The sequence below is a fragment of the Ochlerotatus camptorhynchus genome, unplaced genomic scaffold (assembly GCF_037179485.1).
Source record: "Ochlerotatus camptorhynchus isolate MF236.1 unplaced genomic scaffold, CSIRO-AGI_Acam_v1.1 ptg000201l, whole genome shotgun sequence".
Classification (NCBI taxonomy): domain Eukaryota; kingdom Metazoa; phylum Arthropoda; class Insecta; order Diptera; family Culicidae; genus Ochlerotatus; species Ochlerotatus camptorhynchus.
This window is the reverse complement of record NW_027040691.1, coordinates 1,483,659-1,497,760: the sequence shown is the minus strand read 5'-3', so window position 1 is coordinate 1,497,760 and position 14,102 is coordinate 1,483,659. Positions and strand designations below refer to the sequence as shown.

The window sequence follows — 14,102 nt, the reverse complement described above, 5'->3', positions numbered from 1 at the left end:
CACTAATGTTTGGAAAAATAAACTTTCAAAAATGCTGCTCCCCGCGCGGACCTGCCATGCTTCAAAAAAGGAGTGAACGCTCGACGAGGTGGATAAAATTAGAGGACCAGCCAAACGGGCGCGCCTCGGAGGCGATCGAAAAGAATGGACAAATAATTGAATGCAATTTGATTGTTTCGCTGGATGGTGCTGGGCTGGGATGCTGTCGCGAGCAGCAAAGGTGGCTGGGTTTTGTTCCGAATTGAAGCCATCCGTAATCGTCTCGTGCTACGCATTTCATGACTACATTAAAGTCGGTTTGATTGTTATAGAAGCCTGATGATCTGCCAGGACTGTGAACAAATTTTATTACCATTACGCAGGGATGCATATGCAATGAAGCTAGTGGAATGCTTTGGAAATCAAGGAATTTACACGAAATGCGATCCTCTGCGATGTGAACTTGAGCTGGATAGAACCATCCAGGTTCAGGATTGCCATGTGAATGCCTTACGCTGGGAAGGTGACTACACTCTTTAATTGAAACGGCATACATTTTGAAAAAATTTCATTGGCTGAATTTTTTTTAGTTAGCTATAGCTTTTTGTTTTTTCTTGGTGCGGGACATAAACCACTGCGACCAGTAATTTGATCTATTGTAGTAGGGGAAATGGATGTAATGTCGGCCTAAATGTCCCTAATTTGGGCCCATACATGAATTCAGCAATCGACTAAATTTTCAATAATGACCAAAAATATCCATTACTACCGTCCCAATGACGTGTTCATCTAGTTAAAATTGATAAATAGCAGATTTTTAGCGATGGACCCAATCTTAGATCCATAGGCCAACATTAAAGCAATTTTCCTTATATACCGTGCCGATTCAAATTTCGGACACTTAAACTCGAATTTCGGACACTTTTAAAAGTTGATTATCTCGGTCGAATATGATCCACATGTCTTGTAAATTTTAAATTTTTTTGACTAGTGCCCTCCACGATCATCTAACATTATTACTTTGTTTCTAACTGGATGTAATATTTAATTAAAAATGAAAGTGTCCGAAATTTGAATCGTCCGAAATTTGAATCGGTCATTTTATTCCATCACTATTGAGAAATGCTGAAGTACTCGATTTTGATAAATTTTTTTTTATTATAGTCACTTTAACGCTCTTGGGTCATTCGTGACTTGACGGGGGTGAGATTTGAACTTGTGACTTTGGCGTGAGAGGTATGTTGATACAGTTGTCATTCTTGCCTTCCTCGCGAAGAATCGATTCTAAATGAAACGTCGCGCTATTTATAACCTTCGAAGAGTGACAGCGCCCTCTAAATTTTATTTTATTTATTTAATACAAGTATTAAGCGTAGTACAAATAACTACATGTGTTCTCAAAGCTCGTACTACACTGAGAGACGATCAGTTCCATCTCGAAAATAATTGTTTACATTGATTTTTAAAGTATACGTATGAGGCAGCTTGTTTGCAATTCATAGGCAGTTCATTCCATAATTTCGCAGCACGTTGATGAAAAGAGCATCTGTAGATCTCTGTACGACATCTAGCGAGTGTTAAATTTCTTGAGCGAGTTGACCTCAAAAATGAAAAGAAATTATGCAAATAAACAGGACCTTCATTCAGAATTTTGTAAGTTTGGGTACATACTCTCAGCTTCACGTAATTTTCATAAGTGCAACCTAAAATCCCCTTGTGATTGATGCCAATATGTTCAAAGCGAGGAATTTTATAAACATATCTTGTAACAGCATTAAATTCAAGCTGTAATTTTCGAGTATTATTGGAGGAAGTAGATGTATATAGAACATCAGCATAGTTAAATAGCGGATCTAGAAGACTTTGAGCTAATTTCAAACGAATATGTTTAGGAGTACAGTCTCTCAACAGCACTAATGAATGCAGACCAAAAAATACTTTTTTTGAAACACTGTTTACTTGTGCAGTCCAGTTCAGATGCGAGTCCATTATTATTCCCAAATTCTTAACAACATCTGAATATGCTATTGCGGTATCACCTATCATAATGCAAGAAGCATCTGAAATGTTTACTGATCTAGTTTTAAATATGATTGCTTGAATTTTGTTTGCATTTAATTGTAAGCCGTTTGTTACACTCCATTCACAAATTTTTGAAATATCCGATATTTGAAATATACGATATTTTGTAAATTTTCGACTTTACCAGAGAGGTATAACTGAACATCATCAGCATAGAGATGGTAAGCACAATAATTTAAAATACTTGGAAGGTCATTGATGAACGTGGAAAATAACAGTGGACCTAGAACAGATCCTTGTGGCACACCACTTGTTACATTCAAAAGTTCCGATTTTGTATTATTAAATTCAACATATTGCGTTCGTCCCGTAAGATATGAGGAAAGTAAGTTTACAGAAGTTGTATCGAGATAGAAAAAACTACGTAGCTTCCGACATAACAATTCATGATTGATAGAATCGAAAGCTTTACTAAAATCCAAAAGAACTAGAACTGTTAGATTACGTTTGTCAAGCGCAGTTTTTATATCGTTTTCTATTTTAATCAAAGCTGTTGTAGTACTGCAATGTTTACGATAACCAGATTGTAAAGGACATAGTAACGTATTATGAATCAGATAATCGTTTAATTGTTTAGTCAGAAGACTTTCAAAATTTTTGGAAATAGCAGGTAGGATGCTAATCGGTCTGTAGTCCTTGTTGTTCATTGGATTATCAATTTTGCCAATAGGTACAACACGTGCTATCTTCCAAAGCTGTGGAAATGTTGAAGTTGTTATAATGTGATTGTATAAGTTCGTTATGGTAGGAAGAATGACAACAAGAGTTTTTTTTTCCAAAACGCTGAGTGGTAACTGGTCAAGGCCGATAGAATCACTGGACGCGGAATTGAATTCGGTCAGGACTTCTTCATTCGTTACATTCCTAAATAAAAAAGAAGATGACGAGGACCTACCAGCCACAGATTGTTCATCAAAAGTAATAGGAGCTTGATTTGACATGAAAAACTGATTCAATGATTCGGCAGTGATGTTACACACATCACCACCACCTGCTCTACTTTGAGTTTTTGAAAGTCCCAAACGTTTTATATTCTCCCAAAGTTTATTGGAAGAAAGAGAAGGGTTAAGGAGCCGAGAGAAGTAAGTGTACTTAGATTGTTTCACTACACGGTTTGACCTATTTCGCAACCTTGCAAAAGCATTCCATTTAGCTGCGCTGGGTTTATCTGTTTTCCATTTATCATAAGCTTCAGATCGTTTTTGGAAGAGATTTTTGATGTATGGATTAATCCATGGAGCACTAGGATCAACAGTAGTTTTCATTTTCAACGGGGCATGATCATCAATGACAGAATAAAGCATATCGTTTAAAATTTGTAATTTTCCATCAACTGAGTTGCAGTAATAAATAGCATCAAGATTGTACCTTTGCAAGTCAGCTATTAAACTATCGGTGTTTATCTTGTGATATTCTCTTGTCCAATACACAGCTGGAGGTTGATGAGGTACCTTAACTCTGTAATCGAATCCACAGATCAAATCATGATCGCTAACACCTCCTATAGAAGATTGAAAGATGTTGCTAACGTTAAACGTACAATTTCCAAGTGCATAATCAATAAAAGATGGACTGCAGCCTGATTTATGACAAGTGGGGGAAAGAGGTAAAATTTTAACAGAAAGCGATTTAACCATATCGATTAACTTGTTTGTAACAGGTGAAGAAGTGTCACACAAATTTATATTGAAATCGCCCATCAATACGAAATGAGATTTAGTAGCACTGATTTCCAGCGCAAGTTCGAAAATACTGTTAAGTTTAGAAACCCTTACATCTGGAGGTCTGTAGACAATGCCACACACAAGCTTTCAATAAACTAATTTACCAAAAAGGTAATCAATTTCATCACCAGCATCAGACTTAGCAAGAACCTTATACTTTGCTTTACTGTTTAGATAGAAAGCAACTCCTCCGCCTCCTTCTTATTGTCTAAAAGTCGATCAGAACGAACAATTTTGTAGCCATCTAACTCAACAAATTTGTTTGTTAATGAAGACTTCAACCAAGACTCAACAATCCCCAACACAGCTAGCTTTGAGTTCTGAAAGAAGGTTCTGTAATAATCAATATTTTTAACAATGCTGCGAACATTATGGAAGGCAATATTAATGTAGTTCCTAGCGGGTTTCTCAATAAAGTGTTTCATGATCGTATCAGAAATGCAACGTGAATTAACCGATTCATAGACATCATCGGGCCTTACCTCGGAACTGAAGGCGCGCGTCTTTGATAGTCAAAATTGTTTTCCTTAGCAACAAAGCAATGACACCGATAATGACCATGCATCAGAACCCTTGTTTTAATCATTCAAACTAAGGAACAACGAATGAAGATTAGAAATCAGATAGGCGAAGACAAACTAATTCATTTTTTGCCTTGTTTCAAGATCATCCGTGGTCAGATCATTGCTGCTTAAGGTTCTCTGAACTTGATGACGATGGTTCGACCGCTTACCCCTACCAGATTAGCAAGCTTTTGCAAACGAACTGGTTAGATTTACAGATATAAATTCCCTTATCAATTTTCAGTTGCTTCACAGCGATATAAATGTGAAAAAGGCTAGGCTTTCACCTCTTTGTTCACCCTTTTGTCAGCCTCAAATATTCACAAGCATTCCAACAAGAAGTTCAGTGAATTTTCGACGAGAAGTTCAGAGATCTTCCGAAGAGAGGTTCAGAGAACTTCCGATAAGAAGTTCAAAGAACTTTTGACGAAAATTTCACAGAGCTTCGCTGAAGTCCACTGAACTTCATCAATGATCCCTGAAGCTCCAACGAGCAATTCAGAGTATTTCTATCGAGAAGTTTAGAGATAAGGCTTGTACTCGAAAAAAAAATGCACCATTTTTATCCGGGTGTAACTTTTTTATCCGTGGGTAAAAATTGATGAAAATCTGGGTATAACTAGTTTGGAGTGAACTGTTTACATGTGCAAAATTTCATAGCAATCGGTTCAGTGGTTATTGAGATGTCATCGAAACAAGAAGAAAATCGCCGGAGAATTTTGCGCGCCGTCATGGAAAATTCGACTGCGACCATGAGATGGATCGGAAGACAACTGGGAAACACCCACACAATTGTGTCTCGGATGGTAAAATCGTTTAAGGAGTCCCAGATGACCGAGCGGCGGGCTGGAAGTGGAAGAAAATCGAAGACAGCTGACCCTGTGAAGGCCCGGAAGGTGTTGGATTATTTCAAGCGTAATCCGAACCTTTCGCTTCGTGACGCGGCTCTGAAGGCAAAGTGTTCCGTCCGTTCGTTCAGCAAACCATGAAACGAGCTGGGCTTCATGTATTCAAGGTCCAGAAGGCACCGAACCGGCGTGATCAACAAAACACGGCGGCCAAATCCCGCGCAAGGAAGCTGTATCGAGAGTGGTTAACGAAACCGATGTGTGTGGTTATGGATGACGAAACCTACATCAAGGCAGACGCAAAGCAGATACCGGGGCTGGATTTCTACGTTGCCAAATCACGGTTTGATGTTCCGGAAGACATAAGGAAGAAGAAAGTGGACAAATCCGCCAAAAAATACTTGCTCTGGCAGGCCATACTGAGTAAACCGTACATCACAATGGGTACCATCAACAGCGAAATTTACCGCACCGAGTGCCTCCAGAAGCGTCTGTTGCTCTTCCTGCGGTCCCACGGAGGCGAGACATTATTTTGGCCGGACCTGGCATCATTCCATTACGCGCGATCGACGTTGGATCGGCACAGAGACAATAACGTTGTTTTTGTACCAAAAACCGCCATTTTGGGCCATAATGAATGCCAAAGTTCGAAAATCGTCCAAGGTGTTTAAGAACGAGCTGGAGTTGAAGAAAGAATGGATGAAAGTGACCAAAAAGGTCGGCTCCACCATTACTCAAAATGTAATGAGGGGTCTTAAGGGAAAGTTGCGGGCTTTCAGCGATGGAAAGGAAATTGAATAAAGTAATTATGCCGAAACATAATCCATATGTATTAGTTCATTTCCTGAAAGTTTCAGTTCGACTTAAAATACATTTTTGGCGAACACTTTTGTCTGGTGCATTTTTTTCGAGTACAGGCCTTATTCCGACGAAAAATTTTCAGGGAAATTTCAACGAGGTGTTCATTGAACTTCAAACGAAAAGTTCACAGAGCTTCAGACGCAAAGTTCAGATCTGGACTTTCGGCGAAAAATTCACAGAACTTAATTCAATTTCCCTGACGTTTAATGAGCTTCATTAAAGTTCCTTGAAGTTCCTCCCAGAAGTTCAGTGATCTTCCGTCGAGAAGATTAGAGAAATTCCAACACAAATCTCACAAATCTTCCGATGAGAAGTTCAGAGATTTTCCAACGAGAAGTTCAGAGAACTTCCGACTAGTAGTTCACAGAGCTTCCTTGAACTTCCGACGAAAAGTTTAGAAAACTTTTGACGAGAGGTTCAGAGAACTTCCGACGAAAAGAGAATCTCTGAGAAGTTCAGAGATCTTCTAAAGAGCGGTTCCGATAACAGAGAAGTTTAAAGAACTTCCAACGATAAGTTCAGAGACTTTGCCTGGTAAAATCTTTACTATTGATATCTGAAGTTGATATGGATGAGCATTACGTGAGAGGTTAAATATCATGAAAGAATATCAAAACATATCATGCCACATACCATTTTAAAAACAAATGCTGTTATTTACACATCAAAAAAATATCTTTGATTTAGTTCTTTGGTATTAATTTGATACAGGAACTGCTTAATTTGATATTGGGACGATATTCCAGAGAAAAATTTCCGATATTATCTTTTTTACATTTTACCTCTTATTTCGTGCTTATGCATACCATTTTCTAATATCAAGATCATAGTTTTGTACTACTGAGATATTTACATCTACCCGGGTTCCGACATGTAGTTCAGAGAACTTCCGAGGAGAAGTTCAAAGAGCTGTCAAGGAGAGGTTCATAGAACTTCCGAGGAGAAGAACAGAGAACTTTCGGTGAGAAGTTCAAAGATCTGCCGAGGAGAAGTTCAAATCTTCCGAGGAGAAATTCAGTGAACATTCGAGGAGAAGTTCAGAGATGTTCCGAGGAGAAGTTCTGAGAACACCCGATGAAAAATTCAGTGAGCTTCACAAAATTTCCGAGGAGACGTTTAGAGAACTTCCACAGAGAAATTTACATAATCTTCAACGAGAAGTACAGAGAACTTCCTATGAGAAATGCAGAGAACTAATGACGATAAATTCCGAGAACTTCCTATTAGAACGTCCTACTAGAACTTCACAGTACTTCCGGTGAGCTCTAAATGGACGGAGTTAAGCGTTTTTCCAAGCAATCTTCCTTATACATCGTCGATTTATGTATGTTTTTGCTTGAAACTGCTCTTGGGCATCATCTCATTGCACTGATTTATCTCGATTTGGAATCGCCCCCTTAGACAATTGGTTTTGGTTGAATATTTTCCTCAAACTTTCTGTCCAGTCGTGTTCAGAAACTTGACTTTTCTGACTGCCGTTCGAATATTCAGCAGTTCGCTCCTGATCCTCCAAATTATCCGGCTGGTCTTTGTTTGAACCAGGTTCTACTCCACCTACTGCACCTTCACCTTCTTGGATAATGCTATTAAATTGAACCTTGTTCTCTTATGTTTTCGATTTTCCGAACTAATTCCCTCCGAATCTTCTTCTCCTCATCATTTGTGGCAATAGTTCTTTTAACCCGATACCAGTAGTGGATTACCCGAGACTCAAATTTTGGTTCGACCCTTTTTTCCAATGCCTTAGCCAGATTCCCAATGCTACCTTCAATGTGAGGAGCTTTCTCCAAAATAGAGAACTGCGAACGATAGTTGCGTCCCTCCTTTTGATCTTCCTTAAAAAGACTCCTTAAGTGTCTTTGCTTTCGTGACAATTCAAGCTTAAACACATCTTCTGGCTGTCGTGGAATAATGAGCTCATAATCAATCTCTTAGTGAGTGAGATCCTCTGCTCTTGGAAATAATCTATTCATTTTGTATTAATTTATTTTTGTTTCGGATATCAAGGGCATACCAGAAGGAAAATTGCACGCTCAATTCAACCGCCAGGAATTATATATTGTCCTACGTGTTTTTTTATGGAGTTACGATAGATATTCAAGCACACATTTATGAACATAAAGTTGATAAATAATACAAATCAATAAATAACTATTAGCAATAAATAACATCTAAATAACAAACCCTATACATTATCAATTTAACAACTATTATATTAAAAAAAAAATGCTTATAGAAATAAACCAAAATTTAAGAAACGAATGTTCCAATCTTCTTATATTGAAAATTAAACAAAGAGAGTTCCCCTACAAACATATTTTCCAATTTTCATATAACTTAATGCGCATCGACATACAAGAACTTATAATTAAAGTTACTAAACTAGACCGCATCGTGCTTTCTTTCCGTGCGGATCTGTTTACTTTTTGCTGAAGGAAGTGTTACTACTACCTAAAGCTACAACAAATTTAAACAGCACTTTTCAGTGCTCAACCTGTAAAATTTCTACCTTTTTCAACTCTTATTCCTCTTCGATCCTTGTTTGGACCCTACCCAAGGTAATCCTTCTTGGATATCGATTTGGAAAATTCCTCTTCGATCCTTCAGATTCTTATAGTAATCTATTTGGAAGTCGATTTGGATAAAAATTTACTGCCGCCATGGTGCCTAAATGCAAAAGAAAGGGGCAAACTCTTGATCCCCCTCTGATGAAATTAATTTGAGTAATCAATTTGATTTGCTCACGGATGATGAGAATGATCCATCATCCAAGAAAAATTCTAGTAAACTTTCCCGGAAAAGATTCCCCCTATTGTTATAACCACTTCCGATTTCCATGCTCTTCGCATGGAACTTTTGAATTTCGTGAAACTGAGTGAGAAGCAGCACAAATTTTTTACTTACGACACCAAAACTGAACGTGTGTTCAAGTTTGATCAGATCAAAGATGAACTGGCAAAATTACTTTTAATTGTGCCACTCCAAGTAATCAAAATGAAAATGAAATCCCGTCCTGGCGATTCGCGCAACGGGATTTCTAATGATTTTTATTTAGTTCACTTAATGTCTAGTGAACTAAACAACCTTAAGGCCTTGGAAAAAGCTAGCCTTATGCTCCATGTCCGAGTGAAGTGGGTACATTTCAGGAAGACTGGAGGAAATTTCCAAAATCTCACCCAGTGCCGTAAGTGCCAGGGATGGGGTCACGGAACTAAAAATTGCTACATGCCAGCTAAATGCATGAATTGTGGTGATTCCTCTCACGCAAAGGACGACTGTCCTGTGAAGGAAGATCCTAAGAAATTTAAATGTTCAAATTGTGGTGAAAACCACAAATCCAATTTTTGGGAATGTAAGACTCGCAAAGCGATCCTACAATCTCGTTCTAAGCGACAGGTAGGAAACGCTCCACTTTTTCGACCAGGTACAAATTCCTCTGCTGTTAACAACGGTCAGCGAGGAACAAATTCTACATTCGTACCCGTAGGTACAAATATCACCCCTGCTTCAAATGTTTCATCTATACCTACTCCCCTCGCTGCTAACAATGTTCAGCGAGTTAATGGAGCTACCTATGCTGATATTGCAACGGGTAGAAATCAAAATACTAACCAACGTTCTGACGGAAATTTTGACAATTTTGACTTAGGAAGCATTACTGCCACTAAAATTGAATTTTTACAGAAATCGTTATTTGACATGATTTCTGATATGCTTAAATCTAACTCCATGTTTAATGCTATTCAAACAGGAGTAAAATTTGCAAACAATATTGTCATGACTTTAAAATTCAGTACTGGATTTTAAAGCATTAAATATTTTAAATTGGAATGCTCGATCTCTAAAGATAATGAAGACGAGCTATTTAACTTTTTGAGTGTTCATAACGTGCATATTGCCGTTATAACTGAAACGTTCCTTAAACCTGACCATAAGGTTAAGAGGGACGCAAATTATTTCATATAAAGAAATTATCGTCTTGATGGATCCTGTGGTGACGTTGCCATCTTTGTTCTTAGATGAATCAAACATACAATTCTTTGTTCATTTGAATCCAAAGTTTTTGCCACTTTGGGAGTTTCTGTCGAAACAAAATTTGAACAACTTACGTTTATAGCTGCCTATTTGCCATTCCAATGCGTAGGCCAGCAAAAGAATTTGCTCAAGGGTGAGCTTCAGAAACTTACCCATCATAGGTCTAAATTCTTCATTATTGGTGATTTTAATGCAAAACACCGCTCATGGAATAATGCTCAAAGGAATTCCAATGGTAATATTCTGTTTGATGATTGTTCTGCAGGTTATTACACTATTCAATATCCAAACCGCCCAACATGCTTTTCTTCTGCAAGAAATCCCTCCACTATTGATTTGGTCTTAACTGATTCATGTCAACTTTGTAGCCAATTGGTTACCCATGCTGACTTCGGTTCTGATCACCTTCCAGTAACTTTTGAAATATCCCAAGAAATAATTTGTAACCCCAAGAGCTCTACTTTCAATTCCTATAGAGCTGATTGGGAGCAATATCGAACATTTATGGAATTATATTATTATTTATCTTTATTAAGGAGGCTTTCAGCCTTGGGCTGGTTCGCCTCCAACGTTTATGGAATATAACTTCGATCCAAACATTCCTTTGCAAACCAAATATGAAATTAATTATGCTCTTGAATCTCTGACTACTTCTATAGTTGCAGCAAGAGCTGCCTCAGTACCAAAATGCGAGGTTAAATTCGATTCAATTATAATAGACGATGATCTTCAGCTCTTGATCCGTCTTAAAAATGTCCGTAGGAGACAATATCAAAGAACACGCGATCCTGCCATGAAAGTTATCTGGCGGGATTTGCAAAAACAAATTAAAAAGCGATTCTCTGCCCTGAGGAACAAAATTTTTGAAAATAATGTTTCTAAATTAGACCCGAGTTCCAAACCCTTTTGGAAACTCACAAAAATTTTGAAAAAACCTCAAAAGCCTATTCCAGCGCTTAAAGAAGGTGGTAAAATTTTGATCACAAATTTGGAAAAAGCTCAGAAACTTGCTAAGCAATTCGAGAGCTCCCATAATTTCAGTTTGGGTCTTACTAGTCCTATTGAGAATCAGGTTGCTCGGGATTATCTGAATATTTTCTCTCGGGAAAATATTTTTGATGATTCCTGGGAATTTGGACGAAGTAAGGTCTATTACTAAAAAGTTTCAAAATATGAAAGCTCCAGGTGATGATGAAATTTTCTATATCCTAATCAAAAAACTCCCAGAGAGTACCTTGTCTTTCCTGGTAAAATTGTTTAGCAGATGTTTCCATTTGGCATACTTTCTTGATAAATGGAAAAATGCAAAAGTTGTTCCAATTTTGAAGCCGGATAAAAATTAAGTAAAGATTGGATTCACTCAGTCTATTGGTACTACTCCGAGCCTGAATAAAATTTTCGTCAATTTCCTCATTTTCCGGCAGATTTTTTAGGTTTTCCACAGGAAACCATGAGACAAATTTAACTCATCGCTGAGTTCCTGCACTTTTGGCGATTATGAGTGAACTAAACTCAAATTTGGGTCGTTCTCATTCGCCGTGCAGGCAGTCAAGCCTGGAAATAACGCAAAAATAGATCGACGCCAAATGTGGAAAACCTAGCCAACTAAAATTAACATTACAGGGAAAGCTTGAACTTTACGAAAAAACAACATTTTTTTCAGGGGCAAATAGGGTAACTGATGATGGTTGGACCTATTTAGGCCGGTTTCACACGACGTCAACATTCATGCCGTATTTTTTTTTTTATGAATTCAACATAAAATTATGAAAAATGCGTGATTAGGGGAAAGATCTACCTTTCTTGTTTCTAATAATAACATACAAAGTTAAATATTATGAACAAATGATTTTATAAAACGTTTTTATTCAGCAAAGAATTATGATGTTGGTTGGACCTATACTGATCTTGGTTGGACCTAAAAAATGATGATGGTTGGACCTATTTTTGCAAATGCTAGCTTAGACCATATTTGTCCAAAAACTTTGTTTAGAGTTTTTTGTTATCATGAAAAAAAAACCTTTTTATAGAGTTTTTATGAATTTGATATTTAAAAAAATAAATAAATTTGACTTTTCGTCGTTTTTAAAAAAGTTCACTTTCCACGCATTTACTATTCATCATGGCTCATTTTCTCGGAAATCATTGAGCCGATTTGGAAATTTTTTAACGTCAAACTATAGGTATTGTAGTCCTATTGAAAGCGATCGAATATTTTTGGAATCGGTCAACTGGTTCCGAAGATATGGCCGGAACAAGTTCCAGGGTATATGGAACATGGAACTAATTTTGACATCGAAGGAATAAAACCTATCTTGCGATATTTCACATTACTTCCAAATTCGATAACAAGATCAATAACAAAATTGAGTGCCTTGGACCACATTGGCTATTTCCGGGCATGTTCTGGGTGCCCCCGGGGAATTTAGGGGCTTAAAATGACAGAATATCAAAACTTAATTCCGGTTTTATAGTTTTTTTCTCCTAGGAGTTTTTTTTTCGGAAACAAGTTTCAATTAGCAATTTTTAGTTTGTCAACATTTTATTTCAAGTTAATTCACACACAGAAGGTGTATGAGAAGTGCTTAATGTAAATTCATATTAACAGATTCTTTCGGCGCTTTCGTGGTAGTTCGGAAATCGGTGGTTAAATACCCTTTCAGCCAACCTGACGATGGAATTCCTTCTTTAAATTTACGCCCAACTAGTGACGCAAAGTCTTTAGCAGCTTCCAAGATCTTTTTTGTCGTCTTGGGAAGAAGCAGCGCACATACAAACCCAATCTCCCAGCTGGTTCTCCAAATCAACACTCAAAATTATTTCCCTTCCATATTTCTTGCCGTGGCTTCCCATAATTTTTGCGTGAAGTGTCGTTTTCAGAATATTGTACCTTTTCTGTGCCTGATACGCGGTAAGTGATTTATTTCTTACTAAAAGAACAGCCTCTTGATGATTTTCGATCGTATAACTCTTTTCCTTGGCCATTTTTTTTTCAATCGAAGAAACTGATCACTCGGCCAAAACGAAATCGAATTTCAAATCAGCTGCGCATGAAGGATGTAGACAAACCGAAGCGCACCTAGCGGCCGTCTTAGGAAACACATAGGTCCAACCATCATCATGCGTAGGTCCAACCATGATCATATTTATCTATTCGAATTTCGTCAATTATTCAAACATTTTAGTGAAACCAATGGATAAATGGCGTATTAACACAAACGAAGTGACAAACGGAGCGGCTTGAAAACTTTGGTGACGCACCTGCTATTGCAATTATTCAGTGTACCACATGGCAACACCACTACTACTGGATTGTACCTCATGGCAACACTACTACTGGATTGAACTAGCATTTTCACCAAATGTACTAGAATGTTTTGGTTCTATCTCTTTCACTCTACTCAAAACTGAAATTCATAAAAAAATGTCAAAATGATACACTCTTTGCACACTGTCAAAGAATCATTGTACACAAAATCAACTTTGTGCAAAACCAAAACAAAAATACTATCCCATCTGGTGGATGATGGTACAAACTTCTAAGAAAATTCTACCAACATTCCGACATTCTACGAACCACATTATTTTAATTGATTTCTTCGCCAGTTAGTCGTCTGTCACTTCGTTTGTGGTACTAACGTGTTGTTTACACCTTAAAGCAGTATTTGTGTGTTTGAAAGTAAGGCATGATGACGAGCTAATGCGTGGAAAGTGAACTGTTTTGAAAACACATGGAAACTCAATTGTTTTGAAGTTTTTTCAATAAAACACCCATGCAAATTGAAGAAGAAGAGTTTTTTATTATAGTGAAGTTATCCTTAAAAAAAAATAGCGAAGATTGACTCAACTAGCGATTGAAAAATAGGTCCAAACATTCAAATTTTTTAGGATAGGTCCAACCACAATCAATTACCCTAACGGAAATCATTGTATAATTTATTAGAGTTCCTAACCTAGGTTTGTACATCGTGCCAGTGGTGGCGGGGGGGGGGGGGACACCCCTCACCATC

General features: G+C 37.5%; 1 protein-coding gene across 1 annotated transcript in view; it reads right to left on the bottom strand.

Moving 5' to 3' along the window:
* Rsod (Related to Sod) overlaps positions 1-6,254 on the bottom strand; it is a 342,433-nt gene extending 336,179 nt beyond the window's left edge. Inside the window, exon 1 of the mRNA XM_065223872.1 lies at positions 6,240-6,254. The gene's annotated coding sequence lies outside the window, so the exon portion shown is untranslated. The remainder of the gene's footprint in view (positions 1-6,239) is intronic.
* Positions 6,255-14,102: the final 7,848 nt, after the last annotated feature.